This window comes from Myotis davidii, unplaced genomic scaffold (assembly GCF_000327345.1).
Source record: "Myotis davidii unplaced genomic scaffold, ASM32734v1 scaffold104, whole genome shotgun sequence".
Classification (NCBI taxonomy): Eukaryota; Metazoa; Chordata; class Mammalia; order Chiroptera; family Vespertilionidae; genus Myotis; species Myotis davidii.
Genome location: NW_006296625.1, coordinates 1,315,643 through 1,328,962, shown reverse-complemented (window position 1 = coordinate 1,328,962; position 13,320 = coordinate 1,315,643). Strand labels below are relative to the sequence as shown.

Sequence of the window (13,320 nt, the reverse complement as noted above, 5' to 3'; positions counted from 1 at the left end):
TTAAATGTTTTCTCCCATTCTGGAGGTTGTCTTTTCACTCTGTTGATTATTTCCTTTGCTGTGCGGAAGTTTTCCAGTTTGATGCAATCCCATTTGTCTAGTTTTGCTTTTGTTGCCTGTGCCTTGGGATCTTGTTTAAAAAAATCATTGTCCAGAGTAATATCAAGCTCTTCCCCTAGAGTTTTGTTCTAGAGTTTTAGGCCTTACATTTAAGTCTTTAACCCATTTTGAGTTGATTTTTTTTTTACAGAGTATTAGATAAGTGTCCAATTTCATTGTTTTGCATGCAGATATCCAGTTTTTCCATTTATCATAAAAATCTCAGCAAGTTAGAAATAGAGATTTATTATCTCAATTTAATAAATAACATGCACAAAAACCCAATGAAACATTTAGCTATGCTCTTAGCTATGCATGCTAAAATGTTGATAGAAGAAATCAGAGAAGACCTAAATAAATGGAAATACCATGTTCATGAATTGGATGACTCAACATACTAAAGATGTCAACGCTTCCCAAATTGATCTGTAAGTTTAATGAAATTCCTATAAAAATCTCAGAAAGCATTTTTTTAAAAGAAATAAACAAACTTACTCTAAAATTAATATGGAAAAGCCCAGGTCCTAGAATAGGTAAAACAATGCCAACAAAGAAGAATAAAGTTAAAGGAATCATTCAACCTGATAGTAAGACCTACTATACAGCTCCAATATTCAAGACTGTGTGGTACTCTCAGAGGGACAGAGAACAATAGAGAGAACAGAATAGAGAATTTGGAAACAGACAAATATGCTCAATTGATTTAAAAATATTTTTATTAATTTCAGAGAGTAAGGGAGAGGGAGAGAGAGATAAAACATCAATGATGAAAGAGAATCATTGATCGGCTGTCTCCTGCATGCCCCACACGGGGGATCAAGCCCACAACCTGGGCATATGCCCCGACTGGGAATCAATCAGTGACCTCTTGGTTCATAGGTCAATGTTCAACCACTGAGCCATAATGACTGGGCTGATTTTCCTTATAAAAGTGCAAAGCAATTTAGTGAAGGAAGAAATAGCCATTTAAACAAATGATGTTGGGGCAATTGGGCATTAATAGGCCCCCCCAAAAGTGAACCTAAATCTATTCCTCACACCTTATACAAAAATCAATTCAAATGTAACATGAACTTAAATGTTAAACTATAAAACTTTTAGTAAAAAAACAGAGTAAATTTTGGGAATTTGAGTTAATAAAAGTTGTTAAGACTGTAGGTGAAAGCACAAGGTATAAAAGGAAAAATTAATGACTTGGACTTCATCAAAAGCAGAGAGAATGAAAAGACACACTATAGTCTGGGGGAAAACATATACAAACCACATATATGACAAAGGACTAATATCTAAAATATGTAAAAACTCTTAAGACTCAGGAGTAAAACAACAACACCACACAAATTCAATTAGAAAATGGGCAAAAGTCACGAATGACATTTCACTGAAGAGGATTTATGGATAGCCAATCAGCACATGGAAAGATATTCAACATCAATAGCCATACAGAAAATGTAAATTCAAATCACAATGAGATAACACTACACATGTGACAGAATGGCTAAAATAAAAAAATAGTGATAACATATAAAATGCTGGGGAGAATGCAGGGAAACTGGATCATTCACACACTGCTGATGGGAATATAAAATAGTACCACTCATCTGAAAAACAGTTTTATTAATTCTTATAAAAATGCCATTACTATATTCTTGGAAATTCATGTCAGAGAAATGAAAACTTATTGTTTATACAAAAACCTGTACACACAAGTGTTCATAGTGGATTTATTCATAATGACCCCAAACTGAAAACAGTCCAAATGTCCTAACCATGTGAATGAGTTAAACAAGGGTTACTGTATCCATACCATGCTCTACTACTCAACAATAAAAAAATGAATAAACTGTTGATACATAAGACAACTTGGATGGATCTCTAGAGAATTATGCTGAGTGAAAAAAGCCAATCTCAAAAGGTTACATATCATATTATTCCATTTCTATAACATTTTTACACACCATCTTAGCCAAAAGGCTGAGAAACGATTATATGACATTTTTAAAATGAAAAAAAAAATTAGAAATGCAGAACTAATGGTTGACAGAAGTCGAGGATTGTGGGAGGAGTCATGGGTGGGTGGGAAGGAGGAGGTGGGTGTGGGTATTAAAGGGCAATCTGAGAGACCCTCGTGGTGATGGAATTGCTTGGTATCTTGATTTTTGTTTCAGATACATGAGCCTCTAACATTGCACAGAACTACAGCCACACATTCTAACGTGTACAACCAAAACTGGAGAACTTTAAAAAAAGATCTGTGGATTGTAGCAATATTAGTATTCTGGTTGTGATATTATACTACAGGTTTGCAAAATTTTATTGTTTGAAGAAACAGGGTAAAGTGTACCCAGGATACCTCATATTATTTCTTACAACGGCATGTGAATCTGCAATTATCTCAAAAAAATTTCCAATAAAAAAGGCATTGCCCATCATCCAACCAATGGGGGAGACTTATAAGAGGAAATGTTTTCCTCTTTAAGTTCAGATGCTAGCTCTGAGCTCACCGAGTTTTGGTTTAGTGGTACTCTCCAAATGATCCTTTGGAGGGGGTCTCATTTTATTTTCAAATGAGTTAGAAATTCAAAAATCTTTTATGTTCAGTTGAAAATGTTTTATGGGTGGTTCTTCTGACTCTTGCTGGGCCAGCAGGTACAGGTGCCTTTGCTGCTGTACCTTAGGATAAACCTGTTCATTTTCTCTTGCTTGTTTTTAATTGAAATAAGATGCCCACTATTTTCTCAAGTGGTTGCTGAAGAGATAAGTGAATAACAATCAGAGTACTTAACCTACTTGGAGGAAAGCTGTAATGTAAAGCTGGTATTACTAACAATGGTTCTGTCCTTCCTAATGGAAGTCCCTAGGCGTTTGGCTTTGCCAGCCCTCTACAACTAAAGGCAATGTTTATTATTTTTACCCTGTGTCTTAAAGGAGTCTTAGTATTTCCCCATTTGTCTTCAGAGAAATTAGGTAACACAAGCATTTTTCCTACTCTCTTAAAGACTAAGGGACTGCATATAGAAACTTAGAAATCCAAGACACAGGGGTAGAGCCAGTCTATCTCGAATATCTATTTAGAATGCTAACTTAGCATTAACCCTCTTTTCTAGAGATTAAGGAAGAATCTTTATATGTCACACAAGAGAACTGTGATGCTATTTTATTGATATTTATGAACTTGCTGTATAATTTGAGATTGAAATTCTATTCTTGCAGTTATTTTGCTCTTGAGTTACTCAAAGTGGTTTTCAGTAAGATTGATTGATTTTTGGGGGCACAAATTCACAATGCCTAATAGCTCACATGCTAGTTGTTTTCTCATTAATTAACAACCACTGTTTATTAAAACACAGTGACCTTTGTCTAATCTACAAGCGGTCTTCTGTGACCATTAGTTTTTTTCCTGGTTTTATGCCATCAAATAGCATTTCTGTGAAGATGAAATGCCGACATTATAAACCCTGTGACATTTGCACCAATTTTTGAAGAGCTGTGGCTAATTAGACATACAAAATTGGAACTATTGCCTTTCTTCAGAATATCAACATAATCAATTTCCAGCTATTTTTGCTCCTTTTGTGTGTGTGTATACTTAATGTAACATAGGGCAGCAGTCTAGCGTGCCTCTTTCAGATAATCCCTGCAGAAAAAGGATGTGTGATGCAAACTGAGTCATAAATTGCTAAGAAAGGCATCAGTCAGAAGGGTTGCAGTTATAATTCTTTATAATTTGGAAGTTTTTGCTAGTATAATCGATATTAAGGAAATAAAATTAAGGTATAGAGATGGCCCCACACAAATCAGAAAATGGGGATAAATACACAAAAGGAAATCATCTTTTGATTTTTGTCTCTTTAAAGCGCAGAAAGACCCTACCAGGGGTCCTCAAACTTTTTAAACAGGGGGCCAGTTCACTGTCCCTCAGACCGTTGGAGGGCTGGACTATAGTTAAAAAAAAACTATGGACAAATTCCTATGCACACTGCACATATCTTATTTTGAAGTAAAAAAACCAAAATGGGAGCAAATACAATATTTATATTTGCATGTGGCCCACGGGCCGTAGTTTGAGGACCCCTGCCACTCACCATCATCAATTTAGATTACTTTCACATTTCTTTTTACTTTTTAGGAAGATATATTAACTATTAGCACATTGGAAGAGAATTTGAAGGAAAACGTGTTTCTATCAAAGGGGCTGATTTGACCTGGAGTTGACATATCAATACTTTCAGAATCATGTCTGCGGGGGGCTGGTGGTGAAAATACGATGGACATTTACTAAGTTATTTAGTAGACACTAAGTGTGGGTTGTGTAGAGAAGAGGGACATAGACGTAGGCAGTGGGGTGAGGATGGGGAGACCAGAACAAGGTGTGAAGAACATCAATGGCTCCTGCCTTGGGAAAGAGCAATTGAGATAGTCTGGAAAACCAGTGTATCTGGGGTAGACTTTGTGAGCTGGAAGGATTAGGAAGACACTGAAAAAGGAATTCACTTTGGGAGCACCAGGAGAATCAAGTGGCTCCTGAGGTTCCCCTGATTTTTTTTGGGTGATTCCAGAAATTTCTCTAGAAACAATTTATCCCTTTAAGTTTTTTACACCTGATAAAATGTAAATCTCTCTCTGAAAAGTAATTTATTTAACCACACTTATATAACAGTGTTCATTTATCTCCAAGGTTCCTCAGAAAGGCATAGGGAAGGGAATAGATTGAAAATGTCTCATTTCAAATGACTGATTTACAGCTGGTTACCAAAGGAAGATCAGGGACAGGTCTTTCTCAGGCATTGGGGCCACAGGTTGAGAGCAAATGGGCCAGGGGTAGGAAGCGGGTGCCCCTTGCTGGAAAGGAGAGCAGTACTACAAAAGTGGGGAACAGAGGACATCCCAGGTTTTCCCCTCTGTTCAATCTAGCAGGGGTTCTATGCATCCTCGTTGCCAGGTGGGATGCCATCGTGAAGACTTTTGCCCTCTTGTATTGATTTTAGACTCTTAGGCTTGGGCTGGCTGCTATCAAGGGCTATAATGCCCACCCAATATGGGGGAGACACTCAAGAGACACCTTCTGTGTTCATGTTCTGTGTTCTTAAAGACATATCCTACATCAGGGTACAACATGGCTCCATCTGCCACGGGGGCATCTCTCTGTGGGACAGAGCCACAGCGGTGCTCTCTGCTGGGGTGACCAAGTTGGCAGTGCACATAGGGGCTTCCCTCATATTCTCCTCTTCCCTCCATTAGGAACAGAAAGCAGGTTCACTGATTTTTTTTATGGTTTTCTACCCTCCCCCAGTCCAAGATAAATAGTATCTGGCTGTATATGGTTGTGCCTGCAAGCAACCACCTGTGTATATAGCAGGGATTAGAACTAAACCTCTGAATCATGAATTCCAAGCTGGAAAAATTGAAAACTGTTTGCCGCACCTTGAACTGAACCTAGATATTTATTCTGCTACAATTTTGCCAAATAATCACAAATGAACCAGTTCAACTTATAACTGAAGCCGAAAGCCCTGAATCAGATAAAAATGGAAATATCAAGAAAGCCTCCAAAAGGTTCCACAAAAAAATTAAAAATGGAACTGCCTTATGACCCAGCAATTCCACTTCTGGGTATATATCTGAAGAAATCCAAAACACTAATTTGAAAGAATATATTCACACCTATGTTCGTTGTAGCTTTGTTTACTATAGTCAAGATGGGCACCAAAGTGCCCATCAATAAAGTGGCTAAAAAAAGCTGTGGTACACATACACAATGGAACATTACTTGGCCATAAAAAGGATGAAATCTTACCATTTGTGACAACATGGATGGACCTGGAAGGTGTTAAGTTAAATAAGTCAGAGAAAGACAAATACCATATGATTTCACTTATATGTGGAATCCAAAGAACAAAATAAATGAACAAACAAAACAGAAACAGACTCATAGATCCAGAGGGAAGGGAAATTGGGGCACTGGGTGAATAAGGTAAAGGGATAAGAAGTACAAATTGATACGTATAAAAAGTCAATGGGATGTAAAGGACATCATAAGGAATACAGTCAATAATCCTATATAATAAAAGGCTAATATGCAAATTGTCCTCTTGACCAGGCATTTGACCGGGAGTTCAACCGGGAGTTCGACCAGGGGGTGGGGCTGACTGGCCAACCATCACGGACACCCCCCACCTCCCGTCCAACCAGCCGGACCTCACCCGTGCATGAATTCGTGCACCAGGCCTCTAGTATTATAATAACTATGTATGGTGCCAGGTGGGTACCGGAAATATCGGGAGAAAACTTTGCTGTAAAGTACATGATTATGTAACTACTATGCTATATACCTGAAACTAATACAAAATAATATTGAATGTAAACTAAAATTAAAAATGAAAAATAACTAAAAGCATTCTTAATACTTAAAATCTATCAATAATAAAAACAAAAAATAAAATTAACATTGATACCAGAAATAAAATTAGGCCACTCTATTAGTTTTATAGTAAGAGAATATAAAAGGGCAATTTTTTTTATTATAAAAATTTAAATAAAATTCCTTAAAACAAAACAAATAATGTATTTTAATCAAGAGACATCCCTGGCTTTAAGAAATTGGTACACATCAGCCAAATTGACTGTAAAGCAAATTTTCTCTTCAGTTGGGGCTATATCTCTTGTAGGTGGATGTGGATATCTGTGATAAGACAAGAGTTATTATGGTATAATGAACTGCATGTTTGCTTCCTTCTAAAATCCCTATATTGAAACTCTGACCCCAATGTGATGGTGTTTGGAGGTGGGGTCTTTGGGAGGTAGATGAAATCATGAGAGTAGGGTTCCATAATGAAATTAGTGCCCTTATAAGAAAAGGAAGAGAACCCATAGCATGCACACACACACTCTCTCTTTCCATCATATGGGCACACAGTGGGAATGCAGTCATCTTCAAGCTAGGAAGAGTGCCCTCACTAGGAAACCAATCAGCTGGCACCTTGATCTTGAACTTCTCACCTCTAGGACTGTGAGAAATGAACATGTGTTGTTTAAGCCACCCAGTCTGCAGTATTTTGTTATAACAGCCTGAGCTGACTAAGGCAGATGGCTTCTGTACTACTGACAGGCTGAGAGTCAGGTCAGGGCTAGGTGTGTTACGGAACTTTCAGAACTTTCTACTTTTCTCATGTGCTCATTATGTCTCTGCCCTTACACCTGCCCTTACTTGGACCAAGAAATTGCTCTTATATTGAGAGATCCCTCGGCTTCAAAACAATCTGTCCCTTCCCTGTTCCTTTGGGGTACTTGCATTAGTCATCTAGGCTTACCAGAAGAAAAGGAGAGACAAAACTTAGAATGAAAATCTACAGGAGACCCTATTAATAGAGCATATTACCACAACTAGAAAGTGCGTATCAACTCTCAGCGCAATCTCTGATAAACATAAGATGTTAACTATCCCCAAAGTATGTAAAACAACAATATAACAATATTCCATTAATAACACTTTCTAAATTGAAGGGAAATTTGAAGATTTCTGCCCTCTTAAACATTCAAATCACTAAGAAAAATAAAATACAACTGGAGTTATTTTAATAGTTTCAAGTTTATTAACCATGTGAATCTTCACATTGGATCCTTTATGAAATCTGTCAAGATTATAGGATATTTATTTATGTCTCTAGTTAATTGTTTCTGGTTATCCATCAAAATCATTCAAGATCAGCCATGCTATAAATCAAGTGTACTCTTAAATTAGATAAGACGAAGGGCCTGTTTATAGGTAACCTTGAACTAATTTAATAAGCTTCTCTGCCTGTTGTTCATTTGAACCATTAAACAATAGATTAAGAAGGAATATATCTTCTATAATCATTGGCTTAAGAAAAACTGAGATGAGAATTAAAAACAAGAAAACTTTGGGAAATTTCCAGGTGTTTTAGAGCTCCAATTTTTTTATGATCCTTAAGCATAAAATATAGCACATGACAAATATTAATTTGATTGAATGGTGAGTTATTCTGACAGCTAAATCCAAGGAGTACTTGTGATTGCCCTTGTGTCTTCCATTTCTCTGCTGTGTTATTCATCAAGCCATGTTCTCATCCTGAAGCCTTTTGGAGAGAAAATGCCTTCTCTTGATACATCCAACCTTTAATTCAGACAGAGATGGCTTCTATTGTACATAAGCCATCATTTTTATTTGCCTATAATAGTATTTGGAATGTTATTTCTGCCAAACACCTGTGTTCACACCATCAGCATATCTTTAGTAATACGCAACTGCCTGCTTGCCACCCAGTATGCACACCTGCCAAACAGCCTCTGATCGGGATGGACTGATTTGGAAAATCACTTAGTGTAGGAGGGAACTGGTCTGCCACAGCAACTTGAAACCCTGCTCTGCTCTCCTGCCCTTTTGTTTGGCTGTGGACTTGTTCCTATCTGGCAACACGACACCTGACTTGGGGACCATAGTAGTAATATAATGACATATGAGAGGACTGATTCACATGTTAGCTAATAAAGCATCTTGTGCATAACTAATGCCCAAGCCATGGTAATATAGACCCGTACAACTTTATAGGACATTAACAACAAGTAGGCTCTGAGCAAAAATAACTGTCTATTTAGAAGTAAGGCTCTGCCCCTAGAAAAGAATGCATTGGAGCAAGTACACTCCTTACCATTTCTGAAGACACATGGACTGCCTGGGTAGATATAAAGTGATATAGCAGGGTCAAGTTGACCTTCTGTAGAATCTAGACAAAAGAAGTCCTGGAGCGGAATTACTCTTTTGCCATCTTTCCACCTCTCAGTCAGATGGCCCAGAGAAGCTTCTGGAAGAGACATCATTATGGCTGCCCAAGGAGAACCCCAAGTTCAGTTCAAACTTATATTGGTTGGCAATGGTGGGGCTGGAAAAACTACATCCGTGAAACACCATCTGACTGGGGAATTTGAGAAGTGAGTAGCCACCCTGGGTGTGGAAGTCCATCCCCTCATGTTCCACACCAACAGAGGGCCTACTATGTTCAACGTGAGGGATACAGCGGGCCAGGCGAAGTTTGGCGACTTCTAATGGTGAGCTCAGGGTGCCATTTTAATGTTTGCTGTAACTTCGAGAGTGACTCACAAGAATGTGCCTAACTGGCATCGAGATCTGGTACGGAGCGTGTGAAAACATCCCCACTGTGTTGTGTGGCAACAAAGTGGATACTAAGGACAGGAATGTTAAGGCAAAAATCAATTGTCTTCTACCACAAGAAGAATCTTCAGTACTACGACACGGCTGCCAAAAGTAACTACCACTTTGAAAAGCCCTTCCTCTGGCAGCCTAGAAAACTCACTGGAGACCCTAAGTGGGAATTTGCTGCCGTTCCCACTCTTGACCCACCAGAGGCTGTCCTGGACCCAGCTTTGGCAGCACAGTAAGAACCCGATCGAGAGGTTGCTCAGACTCTTGCTCTCTGGACGATGACGGCCTGTGAGAGAGGGAAGCTGAAGCCCCGAGTCGGAAGTCCAGTTTTATAGGCAACTCTCCTGTGGTGTCAGTGGCGCAGCATGTTTGCCCCTTTACTGTGGAGCTCAGTGGGGCCTGTGCTTGATCTCTGGGCCGTGGAAGGAGATGAATGGGCTTCGGAGTGAATGTGGCAGCTAAAAAAGAGCTTCATTTTTTGGACCTGCATACTTAGCTGTATTGGAATGCAGTTGTTTCCTTATTGAGTTTCAAATATAAGACTGCTGCAGTCACGTCACAATACTCAGTGGTGAGTCCTTGTTTATTACTGTCATTCCCATTCCTTTTCGTCTAGAATCAGAATAAAGCTGCACTTCCAATACCTTAAAACACAGAAAGAAAGAAGAAGTCCTGGGGCAAGCTGTGCGGCTGCGAAATGTCCGGAGCCTGAAGTGGAGGCAGGAGGTGTTAGGCTGGAGGGAAAAGGAGCAAGGAACCCACAGAGGTGGGTTCTCCCGTTGAAGCAAGCAGGGCCCTGGAAAATGTGTTCCCCTTTTCATCCTTGGTTATCTTCCAGCCCGACCATGAAGCTTCCAAGGAAGAGAGGCTGTGAGGCTCACCTCAAGGTAGCCTGGCTGCGCAGCTGCGTCCATCACAGCCTCTTGTCAGGCACGGTTGTGAGGGAGACTTCCCTGCTGCTCCCCCACCTCCCAGCCCCATATCCTGACAGGCAGGAAGAGAATTGTATTAAAGCAAGCATTTCACAGCCCCTGCCCCCCCTCCCCCATAATAAAAAGAATCTAAGAGTCACCGAAGGTATAGTTTTCAAAGACTAGCTTTATGTATTCAAAATTGATATCTTATCAGAGAGTATAGCCTGTTTATATTGTTGAAAGTTCCTATTTTTACACCTTCTTCCATTATGTTTGCATAGTAAATGCAGGCTCAGTGGATGCTTAGCTTCTTCAAGAACACAAATACAATTCATTACTTCCATTCCGATTCCCTTGATTCAGGGTTTGTGACAATTCTGCTAGAGTTTACGTAGCACTGATTTGGTACCATTGATTAAAAGAGGATTTAGGAGGCAAATTAAGAACAGGAATGAGAGGACATGGGAAAAGGTTTAACATATTTAAGATGAAAGAATTTTCAAGGTCTTTAATAGCACTTACTTGCATTTAAACAATTAATGGAATAATTGCAACCAAGCCATCTCATTAATTAAAGAAAACCCAGCAGGATCTTTATTTGGCAACAGTTTGTTAGCAGAAATTCCCTAAGTATTGACTCAATGGAAAATTGGTAAGAAATATGTCTCCTCCCAAATTCTAATTACCCCCTTTCAATCATCCTAAATGTTTTCCAAACATTGCAATAATCATTCCAAAAAGCTATAGCTAGCTGCATAAATTAGTATGTACATATGTGTCAGTCTGTCCCACAGGTAGCTCTAGGCCCCTATGATGGTGGGAATTAGCCCCCAGCTGGGTAGAAGCATGCTAGGGTGGACCTACAGGAAGGGTCTCTAGCGCATCCAATGGGCCTGAGACCCACCAGTCTGTTGCTCTACATTTGCGTGTTCTGTTCTGATCCATTTTTGTACCTCTCTTACAACTGGCCCAGTAGATAGGCCCCCTTGCCCCTCTCTCTTCCTGAAACTGGCCTTGGAGACCTAAAAAACTGCAAGTTCTTCTTCTAGGAGGCAAAGGGCTGGCACAGGGATTTGATTAGGTCCCTATCAAACACTGGGGTCATTAATTCGGTCATACTGGGAAGCTCAAGACAAAGTGCTAAAAAATGTCCATTCCACCATGTTTCATTCATTCATTCATTCATTCATTTGGTGGAGAAAGGGTTAGGAGCATGGGGAGGGTTCTGCCACTTACTAGTTACTGGGCAATTTAACTTAACCTCACTGCACCTCAGTTTTCTTTTCTATAAAATGGGGATAACAACTCCTTCTTTATAGGGTTTTTATCATGGTTTAAATGACTTAATATTTAGACATAGCTAAGTACAGTGCTTGATATATAAAATCACTTTTCTAACTGCTATAAAGTAAATCCACTCATTCGAGAGTTATTGAGTGCTTACTATGTGCCAGGTACTCTTTTATAGTAGATGCTGGAGATACCTAAGTGAGCAGAGTCATACATTTCTGCCCTCTTGATCCTTCTAGTGAGGGAGGCATAGAGTAAATATAATGAATAAGTGCATTTTATACAACAGAAGGTAAGTGCTACGGAGAGTGATAAAGGAGGGTGAAGGTGCTGGAGAGAGCTGGCAGGTGTCCAGCCTTAAACAGAGAGTCAGCATAGGCCTTTCTGAGAAGACTAGACAGTGTTAAGGGAGTGAGCCAGGCAGATTTCTGATGAAAGAGGCAGAAGGATCTGTTGGTGCAAAAGCCTTGAGGTGTGAAGAGGAACACAGAGATGGGTGGCTGTAGTAGGTCAGGTAAGGTTAGAGGGGTAGGAGGTAAAGACAGAGGGGAAAGGAGGGCCAGACTAGGGTCCTTCGGGACATTGCAAGAACTTTGGTTTTTACGCTGAGAAAAAAGGGGAGTGTTTCAGGAGAAGGGCCTCAGGAAGAACCAGCTTTCATTCTCTGTCTTCTCACCACAGCTGCTCTAGGCACTCACCAGGTTTTGGTAAAGGTGGGGTTTCTCTCTCTGAGAGCAACTGGGCACCCACAGATGATCCAAGAAGCAGGGCATGGGCTCTGGGACATAACTCATATGCACATCTATTCCAGGCAAGGGAATAGCATGAGAATCCAAGCTAAGAACAAGACTTTTCTCTGACACAAAAAGTACTAAAAAGTAGAAGCTTGGAGATATAACATATCCTTGATGATGATTTCCTATAAGTATTAGAACTTTCAAGTGAATTTTGTTCTCCTCATTGCCAAGTGACAACCCAAAGTTCTTCATGCCTAGTCTTCAATCTGACCCTGAACTCACAAGTTTCCAAGAGTGGCTCTACGGAGATAAGAAACAGTGTTAGATTTGTTATCATTTGTTACGAGTAAAGGAAGAAAAAAACCATAGCAGCTACACAAAGAATCATCTTATCTTTGATTTTTATATACTTTCAAGATAGTTTTAAATGGAAATTCAGAACTCTTAGATTCTAAAACTTAGAATGTTTTTATTTATAAGTTTGTAGAACATAAAACGTGACAATACTTGCTTATCCTGTTCTTTTGCTTACATTCTTCTTGCTGGGGTTCTAGAGCAACAATTATGTTGTAACAGTTTTGGAAAATGGCCACATTTTTCTTCAAATCTGACAAATATCTGGGTCAGAAATCTTTGAAGCAGTGTGAAGATAGTGAGAATCAGATTACTCTTCCCTTTCTGACAGCTAAGCCGAAGTTGGAGAGAAGAGACTTCAAATGTCCCTTATGTTCTGAGTTTATGGCTACATGTACAGGAGTGACCATAAAATGGGACTATTTTCAAGAGATCAGGGACAAAATAATATTGTCTTCCTCAGTCTTTTAACCAAATGTTGAATGTTTAAGATTTTAAGAAAAGCATATGGCTGACCCAGCAATTCCACTTTTGGGTATATTTCCAAAGACATTCTAAGCAGTGTCTCAAAGGTACATTTGTACACCCATGCTCATTGCAGCATTATTTATAATAGCTAAAACATCAAATCAACCTCAGTGTTTGTCAATCGATTAATGGCTACAGAAAATGTAGCATATATCAAAGGAATATTGTTCAACTATAAAAAGAAGGAAATCTTCACATTTGTGACAACATGGATGGA

The 13,320-nt window shown here is 39.2% G+C and overlaps 1 protein-coding gene and 1 pseudogene across 1 annotated transcript in view; one reads left to right on the top strand and one right to left on the bottom strand.

The window, feature by feature from the left end:
• Positions 1-13,320, bottom strand: part of KCNQ5 (potassium voltage-gated channel subfamily Q member 5) — a 185,473-nt gene that overhangs the window by 152,914 nt on the left and 19,239 nt on the right. The gene's annotated exons all lie outside the window — the stretch shown is intronic.
• LOC102774028 lies at positions 8,874-9,615 on the top strand (annotated as a pseudogene).